The sequence below is a fragment of the Anopheles arabiensis genome, chromosome 2 (genome assembly GCF_016920715.1).
Source record: "Anopheles arabiensis isolate DONGOLA chromosome 2, AaraD3, whole genome shotgun sequence".
NCBI classification, from domain to species: Eukaryota; Metazoa; Arthropoda; class Insecta; order Diptera; family Culicidae; genus Anopheles; species Anopheles arabiensis.
In genome coordinates, this window is record NC_053517.1 from 101,996,075 (window position 1) to 102,012,069 (window position 15,995).

Here is a 15,995-nt window from a genome sequence, read left to right on the forward strand (position 1 = left end):
CGCAAGCTGATAGTTGTGTACCGCGCACATTGACATTTCAACCGTATGTAATCACCTACGCACTGAGTTAAAGATTTTGATGAACTTTTCATCCAACAGCTTCCCTCAGCACCTCGGGTGGATTCTCTCACTTGACGTCGGTGAAGTGTACGGTAAGCTCCCATCAGCAATGAGATGAGTCTCGTTATGGACCTCTTTTTACCCATTCCAGTCGCACGATGAAGAGTTCAAGAGTTGGTTGAAGTATCTGCTTGGCCCGCGTCGCTCACGGGCGGACCGCAACGATTTCGCGGCTTTTTCTGTTCCCCCCCCCCCCAACTTGGCCACCAGATGGCTTGGAAACGAACGCTTGAACACCTTTAGGAGATGATATTTCGTTGCTGTTGACACGGGCAAGTGACACCCCAGCTGGAACTACGGGTAAGGTAAGCTCTGGCCTAGACACCTTACACGAAAGGGGGGATAGTCTCCGAGGTGTACGAGACAGCGGAAACAAAAACGAGTAAAGATGTGAAAGAACTTACCACCAAAATTTCATTGACAGGTTCTTCGCTCACTCCCCGGTGAAGTTGTGTGAAGCGCTAATCAATGAATGTGGGAATGCCGGATGCGTTGGAGTGCGTTTGTTATTTTCTCGAGAATTCCTGTCAAGAACTGGTTTAGTTTATAAATTTCGTCCCACTCGCCGGGCTCCAAAGTGTTCGAAAAACAACGAAAGAAGCATCTTACTGACTTCATAAAAATCGGTAGTACATACACACGGAGAGACAGACAGAGGAGACTGTCCTGCCATTTCGGGGCATTAGTTCGCGGGCCCCACGTAGGCCGTTTGAAGTTTGTAAGATCTTACGATTTCTCCATTCATAGTGAGCTTCCCTTGGGAGGGAATAGAAGAGGTACAGCACGGGTATGTGTATGGCGGGAATGGGGTTGAAGAGGTCGTTTATGACTTCAAATGAATTTTGCTTCAATGCGCGCGTGCCGCCGGAACGGCCGGTTTTCCCTTTCGCGGACGCAATGTTTATCATAAATCGAGACGAATGAGCTCCACACTGGAGGAAGCAGCCGATGATGATGATGATGATGAAGGCGATACTGATGATGGGTGAGGAAAACGAGATGCTTAATGCAACTGGAAACAGTCGAGAATGTTTGTCTTGCATGTGACTCTTTTTACACCCTCACTGGACTCAGTAAAACAGTACCGTTCGGTGTGTGGAAGGTAATCATCAGGCACGCTTCTTTAAGGTTAGCTGGAGATAGTAAAAAAGCGATACTGCAGTCCGGGTCTGTACTACTCGTGCCGGTCGTGTGGTATGGTTTCCGCGTGCGTTTTTTTACGATGTACACAAGCAGGCGATGTTCGCGCACCACTTCAAAGCGAAACGGTTGTGTGGAGCAGGGCAGCAGGGTATTGTATTGGAGCATATGAGGGTTCTATATTTAAAATGATTGAACATTTCATTCATTGGAGGGGAGTGTTTGGTTCCGCCGAGACCGGAAAAGACAAAGCCAGAAACAGGTAGTTTCTGCGGGTCGCGAAAATGAGACGAAAAGTCTAGACGGTTTAACTCAACGCAACGTTCACAAGCAACTGTGGAAGGAAATCGACTATTTTGACACTGTCACTATGGTAACAACCGAACGAACGGCGGCTTGGGACCGAAATCCATGCACCAGCCGTTGCCGTTTGCCTTCCAAACTGATTGTTTTCCAACTGTCCGTGGTTCCGGGTTCCGGGTAGCTCGCGCACTGCCCTGCGGCACTGTGAACGGTGGAGATGCGTATAATTAAAGCCTGGGGATCACTTTTTCACACCTTCCAATGCTGTCCATTCGCTCGTCCCTCGGGGCTTCTGAGGGATCCGCCTGCGTGCCGGAGAATACATTTTCCCTGTCCGCGGCGAGCAACGCCTCCGGGTGCGTTTGCTGTGGCCGACGATTGCATGGGAGAATTCGAAGTGGCACGCGTACGGGTATTGATGGATGGAATGGCCCCCGTGGCAATGCGATAAGTGTTGCGGTGGCAATTGAAAATAGCGCGTCACAAGACAAGGGGGGAAAGACCGCCCCACAGGCACCGACATACAGATGACGTTTGGCGCGGTAAGGCATGCGAGAAATTAGCTATTTATATGCGAGCATAATCAACCGCTTTGCTTGGCGCTGTTTTGATAGCACTGGAACTAGGATATGTCTAGCGGGAAGGGACACACACGCAGACGTCCGTTCAAGAAACGATGGGATTGGGAGTGATTTTCGGCAGTACATTATCCACCTGCGCTCGTTGGACACATTGACACAGGGCGACAAATCGTTCGCTGCTGTCGTGTGATGGTGACCGCTAAAATCGTTCCTTCTGTGTGTCTGGAATGTGTGTGAGTTGAGGTTAACGTGGGTCCGACATCTACCGGTGTCAGAGGCCAGCTGGTAAACACCAAGAGGACAGAGGGTGTCTTAATCTTTCGCTCGGTGACATTCGACCGTGACGTGTGCCATCCATAAATCGTACCGAAAGGGAAAGGCGGGAAAATCGGTACCGATCCTTACAGTCCGGAGTGGATTCAAGGTGACGGCGATCGTAAAATCGGAAGGGGAAAATTCAACACAATCCACCACAAAGTTGTCTCTCTAATTTCCACTTCCCTTCCCTTGAAGTGAGCGGAACCTCGTGTACCGATTGCAATAATGCGGGAATGATTTCCAACATAAAACGGGTCCAACCATAATCGTCTTCAACTCTTCACCGCAATAACCGTACAGCACTGTAACCACGCTTGGATGTCGCTTGGTATGCTGCTTCTGCTTCTGCTATTCTTCCTCTACTTCTTTTTCTTCATCCCATCTACCACACGATCACTCGATCTTGCGGGTGTTGCTCTCGGCACCATTCTCTTGACAGCTCATTAAATCCACCGTCACGCGCTTGCACGCCCCATTCCTTCGGTGCAGCAGCAGCAGCACTGGCACGCCCCAGGGGATGGCGCCGGAGCTTCCTGCTGTGGGTGCCGAGAGTGCAGCAGGGTGTGCTGCATCTCACGGCCCAGCGGTTGCAATTGAGCGTGTACTGTGGCGAAGAGGGGGGCACGAACTGCTGCTGCTGGAAAAATGGCTCACCCCAAGTCCTAGCGGGGTCCCGGATCTGTCCCATTTGTCAACCCGCCAGCGCTCGTTGGACATGCCGAACCGTTGACAGTGTCGTCTTAAGTCGTCGGGTTAGCACGCTCGTGAACACTGCAGGGTGAAGTAATGTCACAGTCGGAGGGAGGGCGGAAAAAAGGATTATCTCAAAAGGACTTTATAGGTGTAGCCGCATGTTCCAGTGGAGAATGTGTTGGGTATAAATTAACTTTAATGCTCCTCTTAATGCCCACCAACACCTTCGCTCTCGCTCGATGAGAAAGTGAGAAATGGTCGATCACGCTCACAACAACAAGAAGATCGTTTTCGGTCTTGTGTTTAGCGCTCTGAGCCACCTCAATACCGCCACTTAATTGGTTGTTATCAAAATAATTATTACTTTCCAAGTGAAACTAAAGATTGGGAATCAAAATAAATAAGCCCCGCTTCGATCGTACGGCGATCAGTGCGGCGCTGTTTTCCAAACGTTTTCCCCTACCTTACCTGGCACCTGGCATTGTTTGTGGCATTCGGACAAGTATTCGAACAACAAAAAATAAGCAATTAACATGCTTAGTGTAGCCCTTTGGAAAGTGATATTCCCCCATTCAAAACAAAAAAAAAGGCTAGATCACTTTCCACTGCTCCGCGGGCCAATTATTACTTGGCGGCGACGACGACCACGACGACGATCAATGGCTATAAAACCTTCCAAGCAATAAACACTGGCGCCTCCATTCCCCTTTAACAAAACGCTTAATAAAGAAGGGGTGTATTAAAAGGGGCCCAGCAACATCAAAGGCCCCCGTCTCACGTGTGTGTCTCTCGTGTGGCGGGGGATGTTTTGCGTATCCTTTTCCCTTTCCCCCCATGCAAAAGGGGATCGAATTGGATATGCAAAAACAAAGCCGAAAAATTACAACAAGGTAAGGCCACAAGACAGATACATGCGGTTAACACACAAGCACACACACACACATCCGCGGAGCTGGCCACCACCCGAACCCATTCCACCCATCCCACCCCGTAGGTTGTTAAACTGTTTTTAAACACAACAATAACAGCAGCATCATGCCGCAAACGGCTGTAGGAGCAGCAGCAGCAGCAGCAGCAGCCTGGGCCATTGTTTGTCTATTTACATTTTTCTTCTCACTTCTCATTCGCGTTGTTTTTTATCACAACACAGACAACACTATTTCAGCGGCCAAATTTGACAAGCAGTGAGGTCCGGTGGGCTTTTTCAAAGGAAAGTTTTTGGCGGTATTTCATAAAGGCACGGGCAGGGAGATTGCATGGGATGAGCTCCGGCATGTTGTTAGTGTTTCTTGTGGTAGATAGGGTGTGGAATGGGTTGTGAGTGGGGGAGTGGTTTTGGGGCAGGCTTGTTAAAAAGTAATTTTTCATCCCCAATTTTGGTCGTTCTTGGAGACAGTGAGTGAGTTGGAGCATTTCATTTGTGAAGTTTTGTGACAAGTGATGATTAATTTTTCAATCACACCAAACCAAACCAAACAACACCTTTGGGAGCACTTGAGACCTCTGGCAGATCAATTGCTGCTGTCAAGTAAGCATAATTACAGCTCCTTCTTGTGTGCCGGTGTGTTTTGCTACCCAGCACGTCACAAGCACAACCCAGCGAGTCCATTCCAAAAGCGTGCGAGGTGAGGGAACAACACCGAGCCAAACAAAAATCCTCGCACGAGTTTGCATACCACCCGACCAGGTCGGTCGGTCCGTGTGTGTGTGTGCCTATCTGTCTGGTGAGGAGAAGAAGCTACGTGCGTGAACCCTGCGGTGGGTGATAAATATTGGTGTTCATTATTTTATATTTTCACTTCAAATATTTACTATTGACATTGTAAGTGAGCAACCACAACAACACAGGCGGCACGACACGTACCCACACGGGCGTGTGCGCGAAGGTGGCCTCAGTCCGTGTGTGTGTGTGTGTGTTGGTCAGGGAGGCAGCAGCCGCGGAACGTCACGGAACAACCGGAACCGGACGATGACGTTTGCGGCGCAAATGTTGCAAAATTCCGCTCAAAATAAGCGCATGAGTCGCGCAGGATGAAGTCGCGCGTTGTGGATTGAAGCATTGAAGCATATTTTGGGAGAATGGTTGGACATCAAAAACACGCGCTCGTAGAAGCGCTCGTATTTGCTGAGAAAACAATGCGATTCGCGTTCGCGTTCCGTTGCACTAATCGGGACACAAGGGATTTGGGACACACACTGACACACACTGGGAAACAAGTTGCATCATCATCGCGTCTTCGGAGTGCGGAATGTTTTGATCGAAAACAGCCGGACCGATTCCGTCAGCCATTGTCGATCAATCGGAACCACTCGGCAGGCATACCACGTGGTGTTTTGGTGTTTTCGGATCCGTAGGCGCATTGTTTTGATCTGCAACAGTGCTCACAACAGTGACCACGCTTCTCTCCCCCCGGAATCTGTGATAGTGATGTGTTTCGGCTGGAACTTTTGCAGCTGAAAACATGATCCGCAAGCTAAACGTGTTGGCAAGCTTGATCGAGCAGCAGCAATACAAAAAACACAGCAAGCGGCGAACAAAGAACCGAATATCTAGGTCTTGCGGAGATCTTAATGTGGTGCCGGTGATGGCTGATGGTTCAAACAAAGGGTGCGAAAAGTGATGTTTCACGTGGCGGCCGATAGTAATTGAAAAGGCCGCCCGAATACTGCCCGAACGGCGCTGACGGCGTACCTCGAACGGTGATGCTCCGTGGGAACTCCTGTGTCCATGTCCTAGGCGACCTTATTTGATGCAACCGATGACGCGAACCAGTACCCAGAACCAGCACAACACCAGCCCCGTTCCGTGTTTCGCGTAAATTATGAATATTTAATTTAGTAACGATTTGTTATTCTAACCCTGGGCCACACGAGACGAGCCCAGACGGGGGCACTACGGCCAACCGGGCAGTGCATTTACGTGTGCATTCTTCCCGTACCGGGGAGAGACATACACACACTCCAATAAAGGGGGAGTAAGAAGGGGGATAAGAAGGGAGACTCGCACAGCCAGACGACGGCACCAGTGCCAGTTGGTGCAACATCTGATCGTCATCAAATCGTTTTATGTTTCGGGTTAAAGCTGTTCCGAGTGTCGTCCAGTGTGTTAACATTACCACGGAGCCGGGAGAGCCGGAGATACTCTTGGCGGATTACTATTGAGCGATACGGTGGGTCGGGGAAAAGTATTGAGATCGTGGTGATCTGTTACGGCAGTGGATGTGGAAGATCGCTAGCTCAAGGGAGCTCAGTATGCAAAACCTTGGAATAGGACTAAAGAATTCAAATAAATCATCGAATCTACTTCAAACATCTTCACATACTCTCATGGGTGGATAGAACACTTTGTACCACGGTTTAGTTTGCTCGCTTTTCCTCTTCCCACCAGCAGTGGCTGGCCCAACCCGACGTGCTGGCGTGCGCGCGCGGTCGTCGCTCCAAATGTTTTTGTAGGATTTATCAGTTGAATAAATTATAAGAAAATCTCTTCGGGAAAAACCGGAGCGCGCAGATATTAAGACGCATCTTTAGCAACGTAAACAAAGGAAAGGTGTGAGGGGGAAAAGGGGGAAAAAGGAAGGAACGTCTCAGGTACGGCTTGCATGGCGTCTCGAGACAACTCGGATGGTCGGCTCGCCCGCCTTGCGCGATGTCATCTAGATCAACGCGACGCGCCGGGTTGGGTCATGTGCGGCTGGGCAGGGTTTCTATTTTGGATTCTGTTTGCTTAAGCTTTGCTCCAAGAACCGATACAGAGGAGGGGAGATGTGAGGAACAATTTAATAAAATCCTCCCGCAGTGGGGCCCAAACGAGCGGGTTGATTCACAGCAGCATCACGATCACAAGTTTCGGAGGCAACGGCGGCGACGGCGGCCAGTCATTGGGAACGATGATTGATGAGGCTCGCACCAGATGAGGCAGGAAGGGTGGGAAGGGAGGTAGCGGAGACCAATATGTACATAATTTCACGGTACACTTGAGCGCCCGACGCTGAATTGAATGGAGCAGCTTGATTGGAAATGCATAAATTTATCGAGAATGGCTGTGAAATGCCGAGCTGTGGAAGTCATTAAGGGGGCGAAACAGCTTAGGGGGAGGTGTGGAATAGTGGAATAGTACGGGGGACATGGGACGCACGGAAAAGGATCATCATCCTTCGATCGTTTTGGTTCGCTTGCGGGTCGGTAGGTCGGCTTCCCGAGTGATTGAAATTAGGTTCGATCGGTGTGCAGCACGGTGTGATTGATTATGAGCCAACGTGAGCAATTGTGTGTGTGTGTGTGTGTGTATGTGTGTGTGTCAGGAGGATAGAGAGAGGAGTAGAAAGAGGTTTTGCATATAATAATTGAAGTTTGGTTCAAGATTAATTATATGCTTAATTATCAAAGCCTTCTTATGGAAGAAGTCATAAAACAACGGAAAGCTGTAAGCTGCCCTTTCTTCGCCACGCTTTAACTTTCACTTTAATTTCACTCACTCCAAGAGTAGGGTAGGGTAGGGTAAGGGGGGAGTGGAAAATGCAAACGACTTTCCCCACTCCTACTCAAGCCCATGTTAATCGCCCGCAAGGATTGGTTGGTGAAATATGTTTCTGACGATAAATTTTCCCGCCATCCCGCCCATCCATCCATCCCATCCGCTCTATTCGCTCGACAATGTGTTTATGCAAATGAGCAGCAGTACTTTCCTACCCCCTTTACCACCACCACCATCGCCACCAATGGGTTTGATGGGAAAAGGCGAAATCCACTTATCAGAGACCGCACCGCAACAATTCGCGCGTTGGTTTCGCCGGAATTTCCCGCGTTATTAGGCCGCTTTGTTCCGGTTTGAAAATCATCACAGCCTATTGCCTGCTCCTGCTCCCCATCGCAGGCCCCCGGCAACAAGCCGCCGGACTACTAGTGACAGCCGACCGCCGGACCGGTCGGAAGCTTTCCAATTCCAATTTATAATTACTTTTCGCGAATCGAGAATTGGAACGTAAAGTACAGTAAAGTGGCGCAGTGGTGAAGTTTTCCCGATACCGGGCGTTACACACGTTGCTTCGATCATCCCAGGGTGTGACATCGAGCGATAGTCAAAGCAACCACTGGGAAAGGAATGTGGAGAACGGGAGACGGGTGACAACGCAATGTGAATCGCGCAACCGCTGGCATTTGCCGGGTTTGACGGCGCTGTACGATAAGAGACTCTACATAAATTAAACTCCCGGAATGGAATTTAATTTGCACAAAGTCCCGATGGCAGTGGCAGTGCGCAGGATTTTCCAATTTGAATATGAATGAACGGTGCAAAGCGGGCGTGTGCTTAGTGTGGTCCTGGTCTTGGGGTGTGTGTGTGAGAGAGAGATAGTTTCATGACAGGGAGAACCAATTCAAATCAACTTTACTTACTAACCACAATTTGTATGTGGTTAAAGATTTTCGATTAAAATGTTGAACTGAGATGGATGGCTTTAAGAAGTATTAATTCAACAATTACATTGTCAGCTATTTCTTATCAGCTTTACGCGCAAACTTTTCCACATTCAACAATATGCCTCCTTTCATTGCGCCCTTTTCTTTCTATCACACCCGTTTGCAGCATAGTTGCACCTTATTACCGTGCGTTACATGTCCTTAATCCGCTCCGGGGCCGTAGGGATCTTCCCTGAAACGATTCAGCTTGTTTGAATTCGACCTCACAACTCACACACACAGACAGACAGACAGCCTCAGATATTGGGTTTGGATTTTCCACCCATCTCCGCTCACAGCCGTGCTCAGTGCCAGTTGATCCCTTTTCCTTTGGCGTTCCCTTCGGCCCGGTTGAGGCCCGGTTGACACAGCCAAGCAGATTGAAAACCCCCGAAAGAAGCGGACAGCAGGAGAGGAGCTGAAAACTGGCATATAATCCTTTGTTTGTTCAGATTTTGTTGCAACCGCATGTATCCGAGGATCAAATGAGCAGCAGCGGCAGCAGCAGCAACAATGCAGCGGATTTCGGCGCATTGCAGCGAGTAATTGATTGCGGCAGGGGGCGCTCGCTCGGTGTGCGGCCACGGACCGGCCACGGGTGTGTTTTATCAGGCTGCATTGTGCCGCGTGACGGAGTGAGGACATCAGGATTGAAACATCATGCCCGGTTTTTGTCTGTCTCTGTGTGTTTGTTGTTAGTGATCCTTGATCATCCCTTGCGGGGACGGCCGGCTTGATGGGTTTGTAATAAAGGCTTCAACAGTAATTGAATAATTCGCTACAGTTTCTTCCTTTATCTTTTTTTGTTGTTAGTTTTGGTATCTGCTGTAAATAGCAAATGACAAGCAGGGCAATTAAATTGAACGTACACAATTTGAAGGTGTAAGACGTACACGTTGCGATCTTCAGCTGCACTGCACTGTACATGCCTTCCTCATTTCCACCGATTTTCGTGGGGACAGACCAGACAATCTCAGCACTAAAACCATGGTAGCGATGGCAAAGCACAATCCTAATGACCCACGCACCGTCGCACCAGCGACTCGGGGCAAAATCTCGAACATATGTTTAAGATACAACGCTCTTGACACTGTCAAAACATTCGGCGGCAAGAAACAAAAAACTATCCATTTGTCAACCGGCCTGGCTCGAGGGTGGGAGTGAACAGTAATCGTAGCAGTCGTCGTCGTCGTCGTCGGTGTGGTGTGGAAAACTTTGACTTTACATCTCTACACATGCTCTCATCAGGAGCAGCAGCAGCAGCAGCACCACCACCATCAGCACTTTGTCGCACTTTTTGAGCGATGGCTCCCGACGGTCGACGATGACGATCATTTGTCTTTCTTGCGCGCGTTGGGGACCACGACCGCCGGCAGTGGTTTGGCTGGGTCCCCCAAGAGAGAAGAAGGAAGATGTCAATTGTAGATTAACTTAGAGGTGGAAACTATTCACGCAACATTTACCTTATTGTTCGGCTGGGATTGGTTTTGCTGTTGTTGTGTTTGCTTATTAGCTATTGGATTTGGTTTTCGAGGTTGCGTTGAGGTTAATGCTGGAAAACGTTATCTCATTCATCTTTAATATTATTGAAATAATAATTGAGGAGATGTATCAAGCAAATTACGAGTCTAATGAATAATCTGAAGATTGGTTAGCGATTTAACTGATTTCAATGATTTGATTTGGAATGATTTAGAAGAATTGAGATCCACTACATAGGCCCGTTTTATGATCTAACTTAATTTGAGTAGACCTCGTGAGATGCCTACTGGGGTAGATCATGGCTAGGAATTTGTTCTAGCTATGTTAGACGAGGATATCTATACAGCTGGAACGTTAGGGAGAAATGTTAGGGAGAAGTGATTGGAGAGGTCTTTGTATTAACCTTTGACCTCTTCAACATTCAAACGAAGATTTGTCAAAATACCTTGCACGACCTGACCTGTACTAATATATAGAACCTTGTTCGAGTTGAGAAAGCTAGCTCGATTAGTCTCTGAAATTAATGTTTATAAGTATAGTAAAATAGAGTATTTGACTGAGCAGAAAGTTAAAATCTAAATATGCCAGGCTGGGTACGCTTAAATTGCTTTTAAAAATGCTTTAACTTACTTTTTAGAAAATTCTACAATGTAGCAGAACACATTTTCTCTTCATTCAATGTTCGCGAACGATTGGTTTGAATCGATTTGTCAATTCGACCGATCAAGTAGACGATCAAATGAAGCATGGCTAGGAATATTTCGACATATTTCTTTGAACCCTCAAAAACACCATTTGAGACATCTCGACATAGTGAGAATAGAATAACCCTGATAAATCATAGAAATGAATAACTTCAATATTAACGGTACCATTCCTGGCACTCTTCACCCTTCGAGCTGTCCATCCACTTTGTCGGTTTCAACACACCGTCCACAAATTTGTATCCTTTTCTTTTACACACTAAACCCACACACACACACACACACACACACACACACATAAACGCTATGGCGCTACATATTGGGCCTATCTCGGCCCGACTGCTCACCACCATCAGGCTGCAGGCTATCTCGCCATTTTGATTCATCTTCCGTCACCGGCAACCGGATACAGCGGCGGACGCGAGGCCAAAACCCAAATGCATAAAGCATGACAAACGCGGGACCGGGAAGCGGGGGCAATCGGAGGAAAAGTAAACAAATGTCGAATATTTTGATTGACACTTCGCTTCCCTTCGGCTTCGGCAGTCCTATTAGCGGAGTGCGCGTGGAGTGGCCAAAGCAAAAAGGCCACACAACAGCAACGACCAAAAAAAGAGGAGGAAAACGACTCGCCCCTCTCTATCGTCGTTGGTCCGAATATTCATACCATCCTGTTTGGCTTTATCACACGGAAAAACTCATTCCAAAGAGGGGGGGTTTATTGAGCTCTTTTCCCTGAAGAAAAAGGAAGCAATCGGTCCGTTCCATTTGCGCTCTGCCCGATGAGGATTTGCGAGACAAACCCGATCGATTGGGCCACGACGCCATGATGAATTTCGGTGCCTGTGTGTGTGTGTGGAAAAACATTTACCGGAAGGAAATACACACAGACACACCCAGCGGAGGGTATTTAGCAAGGGTAGAGAGTTCGTGCCTTGTGCTCGTGCCTTGCGCCCTCCGTCTCGTTTCACATGCTAATTAAAAATAATATTTTTATGATTATAATATCGGGTTAAATTGCCAATGTGTTTGGTGAGTAAATAGTCCATTAACGGTTCCAATCAGCATAACACAGCACAGCAAGGAAAGCTCCTGCCAACTTGCGGTATGCGCCTCCTGCAAGAAGTAGATGCGGATCCACAGTCTGAGCCGGAGTCCGGTCCAAATGTTGATCCAAAAGACCCCACCCCGGGACAGAAAGCTTTCCTCGCCACCACGTGGTGTTCCGCGTGGATAAGACAAAAACACAACCGTATCAAGATGGACGATAAGACGATTGGAATTTTCTTCTTTGCTAATCTCCCCCCTCCCCCGCCAGAACCGTTTGCGGGGTTTTGGCGCGTGGCGTAGAAGCAAAGGAAGTTAGTTTCCAATTCCGACGTTGAATAAATATTCCTTTCTCTGTTTTATTGTGGCTCTCTCAATCTCCCTGTCTCTGTCTGTGTGCATTTCTTGGCTATCCTGGCTGGCACGTGCCCAGTGAGGGACGCCGGGCAGAAGAAGAGGGAGCGAGCGCGCGCGCGCGCCTCAAATCGGCCATTGAGACATAATGTTGCTCTGTATTCTCTGCAAACAAAAAGGCTGATGATTATTGAGCCACACGCAAATGCACCATCACCACCACCACCAAGAAGCAGTGCCGTGTGTTGGCTTTCGATTAAGATTGTAAATATTTTCACTTTAAACATTCGTCCCGAGACGTCAAAAACCCGGCCCCGGCCAACCCGGTGGGATTTGGTATGGGACGGCGTCTTGGCGTCGCCGGGCAAAGACGTCTTGTGCGAATTCCGAGACAAATCCTTCCGACTTTGTGTGTGTGTGTGTGTGGTTGCGTGTGGATTGGGTGTTTTCTTTCTTTTCTTTTTGCACTTCAGACACACAGACACACGGGACGGTCGGACTGGTCGTTGAAGAATGCATATTCAACAGCCAAACATATGGCAGAAATGCTGTTTTTTTGTGATGTGTTAGATATGATATGTGATAGGATGGAGGTTCAATTCCAGCTCCACACTATCTTAGGGCAGTCTGATTCGGAAAGTGAAAATCATCCTCAAAAAGAAAAAAGGAAAAAAAAAACATAATAAATGCTACTCCATTTATTAGAATACTCTCCCCAAACTTGTTTGGGGTACTTTTGGGGTTATTTTTCCCCAGAAACACTCACCTTCAGCTGGTCGCCTGCTTCGATGGAATTTTGAAGCATCCACGGTTCACGGGAAAATCAGCGTTTGTTTACGGTTGTGGTTGATTTGGTTCTGCTGTGTATATGTGTGTGACTGTGAGGAAGGTACACGTGATGACGTGACTTCCGGGACAGGTTCGCTCTCGGACAGGCGAAATTCGACTCGATTATAGACTGTGCTTGGGCCATGTTCTGATTGGCTGCATACCAGTAAAGGCGCCTGAGGAAAAGGGACACACAAACAGAAAGGGGGGGGGGGGGAGGGGGTATTTATTGAGGATTTTGATCCGAAATTTCGAATTCCGTTCCACCTTTTGCGGGTTTTGCGGAGCTGTAGGTCTTATGGAAATTTGGATAAAAATTCCAATGAAAACGGGGAGCGGTTCATTCCGGCTTCTGGCTACGGGGCATGACGATTGCCATCGAAAGATTTGTCCGTTTTTCGCGGAAAACGATTTATTATTTTTTCCTGCCCAATATACCACTGCTCCAATCCCGTCATGCTTGCCCGTCGGTGTTTTTGGTGAGGAGCAGTTTGGTGTTTTTAAGTCCAATATTCTTGGGAAACATTTTTACATGTATTTTGGAATGCGTTTAGTGCAATTAAAAGCATGTAAAATATCGCGTGGGAAAGCCCTTTTGCGTGAGATTCAATTTAAGACCCGTTGATCAGCCCAATTTCACACCCAATTTCATTGTAGGCCCTGCCATGGGCATGTATGAGCGAAGAAAGAGCCATTTAGCTTAAGAGCTGCCAAAAATTGCAGCCATCGAATGGCCACAAAAGGCCCTGACGTCCTTCTTTCGGGATTCTGAACCCGGACCCGGTACTGGTATTGCCCCCGAAGGGCCTGCTTTTGTCCGGAGCGTGCAATTGATGAGCCCACGGGACCCGGGAATTATCTGCACAATCCTTCACATGTGTGCCGAATGCGCCAATGCGCCAATGGAAAAGAAAGGCACATACAGACACACACAAACGGGCAGGGACAAAAAGGAAAGATATGTTGTTGCAACATTGCCATTGAAGGATTTGCAATGCTGCGCTGCTGCAAATCGGGGCGTCCGAAAAGGAAACAAAAAACACAATCGGCAACCACACACGCAGCCTTAAAAAAAAGAGCAATAGGATGGGAACAAACAGTCCGTTTGGCACGCAATTGCAATCGAGCCATAAAAAAGCGGAGCTCACTCAGCTTTATGCGTCTGTCAGATTAAACAAAAAAGCTTCCCCAGTTTCCAGGTCCATCCAGTGAAGGGACTCTTTGGTTTGGGTTTGGTTCTTGCGTCAGAAAGCGTTCTCTCCTTCGGCTTTCGCCTGGTTTGCTCTTCGGAGTCGGACGGACAGGTTTCGACAGCTAACCTCCGGCCGGCAGCGACGGGTGGCGATGGAAGGATTATCGATTAAATGTTGCAATGTTGTCTTGCTCGAAAAGGATGCTTTTTTCACACCGACGACACACAATATCATCTCGAATCTCGAATCACCGGAACGGACACCCACCCTGGGTGCTCTCTCTCTCACACTGTCTCGTTTTGAGGCCCATCGGAATCCGGAATGGCTCGGGAGAGGTTTTTTTTTGCTGAAACTGTCTGTTTGCACAATGTTTACTTTCCGAGCACGCGCAATTGACGAATTTTAATTACTTTTCACAACAAATCGAGCGCACAATCGAACGACGGTCGACCAACTACTGGCAGCTGTCGACCCGTGGGCGTTCCTGGGAGTGTGTTGCTGTGAAAGTGAAAACGGGGAGCGCTGAAATGTGGCACGAGAAAAAACACCTGCCTCGTAATTGAATTTGCGCTGAAAACTGGGCAGATAAAAGCTGGCATTGTTTTGGGAGGATTTTAATGAATTCTATTGCCTGGGATGTGCCTGTGGAACATCCCTTGGAGATCCTTTGAACTTACAAAACATTCAACTTAAATTTTGAAGCGTTTTATATGAAATTTTTGTCTTCATTTCGATAGATGATGTCTTGCTGAAGCTATCTTTAACAAACTTCCTACACTTCAATAAACGTTCTAGAATGGTTCAGCTCACAACCCTCACAATCCCTTGGCAGACTAACTTCGAGCACGGGAGGATTCAAGTAGGGCCCGCGCAGTCCCCTTTTGCCATGTTCCGATGCTTACCGAGGCCGGTTGAAAATTGCCAACTGCCACCGTGCCACGACGGAGACGACACTCTGTGCCTGAGCCCGTGCCCGTCAATCCTGCTGCTGCTGCTACTGCTCCGGCTGCTCCGACAAAAGACCCACGTTCAGGCTCGGGTGCACCCCGACCACCCCTTCGTGTCTGCTTTTTTTGATTGCCTCCTCTTTCGGAACTAAGTTCCTTGCAATAACAAAGCCACACAAAATTTCATCTAAAATAACAGAAACTTTTAAGTAGCAGAAATTGTTTTTACAGACTGCGTGTTATACCCGGGTCCCGGGCTGTGGGCTCTTGCTCTCTGTGCTGAACCAACCCACCCATCCGGCTGGTTTGGCTGGCCACCCATCCATCCATTCCACGGGGGTCGATAGAGCGCGTGTGCTTGTGTGTGTGTGCTCCGGGGCTTTTTTGGCATTTCGTCGGTGGATGGCAGTGCAGAATCCCTCTCGGCAGAGGAGGGTTTTTTTGCAGTTTTGTTGCTTGCTTGGTTGTGAGTTTTTGGGTAGCGAGGTTTTTGGCCGGAAAACCTACGCGTTTGCTAGCGAGAGTTCAGAAATAGGGAAAGTATTTTTTTTGCTGTTGCTTGCATTACTTTGTGTTTGCAAGTTTGCTTCCATACGTCATTTGCAAATTGAGGCACTCGAGTGTAATGCTGCGTAGAACATATTTAAAAATGCTTCATGATGACGTTGGGAGTTGAAAACGTTTTTGGAAAGCTTTTTAAGATGCTCTGGGGGAAATAGAACCTTATATCTACACACCTTGGTGGTGCTGTCTTCAAACCAATTTGTATCCTGGTGTACGATCGTAGCAAGCCTTTCCAAGATTCAATCATGAAACGTCAACTCG

General features: G+C 48.1%; 1 long non-coding RNA gene across 2 annotated transcripts; it reads left to right on the forward strand.

Moving 5' to 3' along the window:
- On the forward strand, positions 1-1,162 carry LOC120894993. Of its 2 annotated transcripts, XR_005738268.1 has the most exons (4): positions 1-43; positions 100-152; positions 212-425; positions 545-1,162. It is a non-coding gene; the product is annotated as an uncharacterized LOC120894993 (long non-coding RNA). The 2 variants fall into 2 exon arrangements; XR_005738267.1 differs by lacking the exon at positions 1-43 and having other exon boundaries at positions 52-152.
- Positions 1,163-15,995: the final 14,833 nt, after the last annotated feature.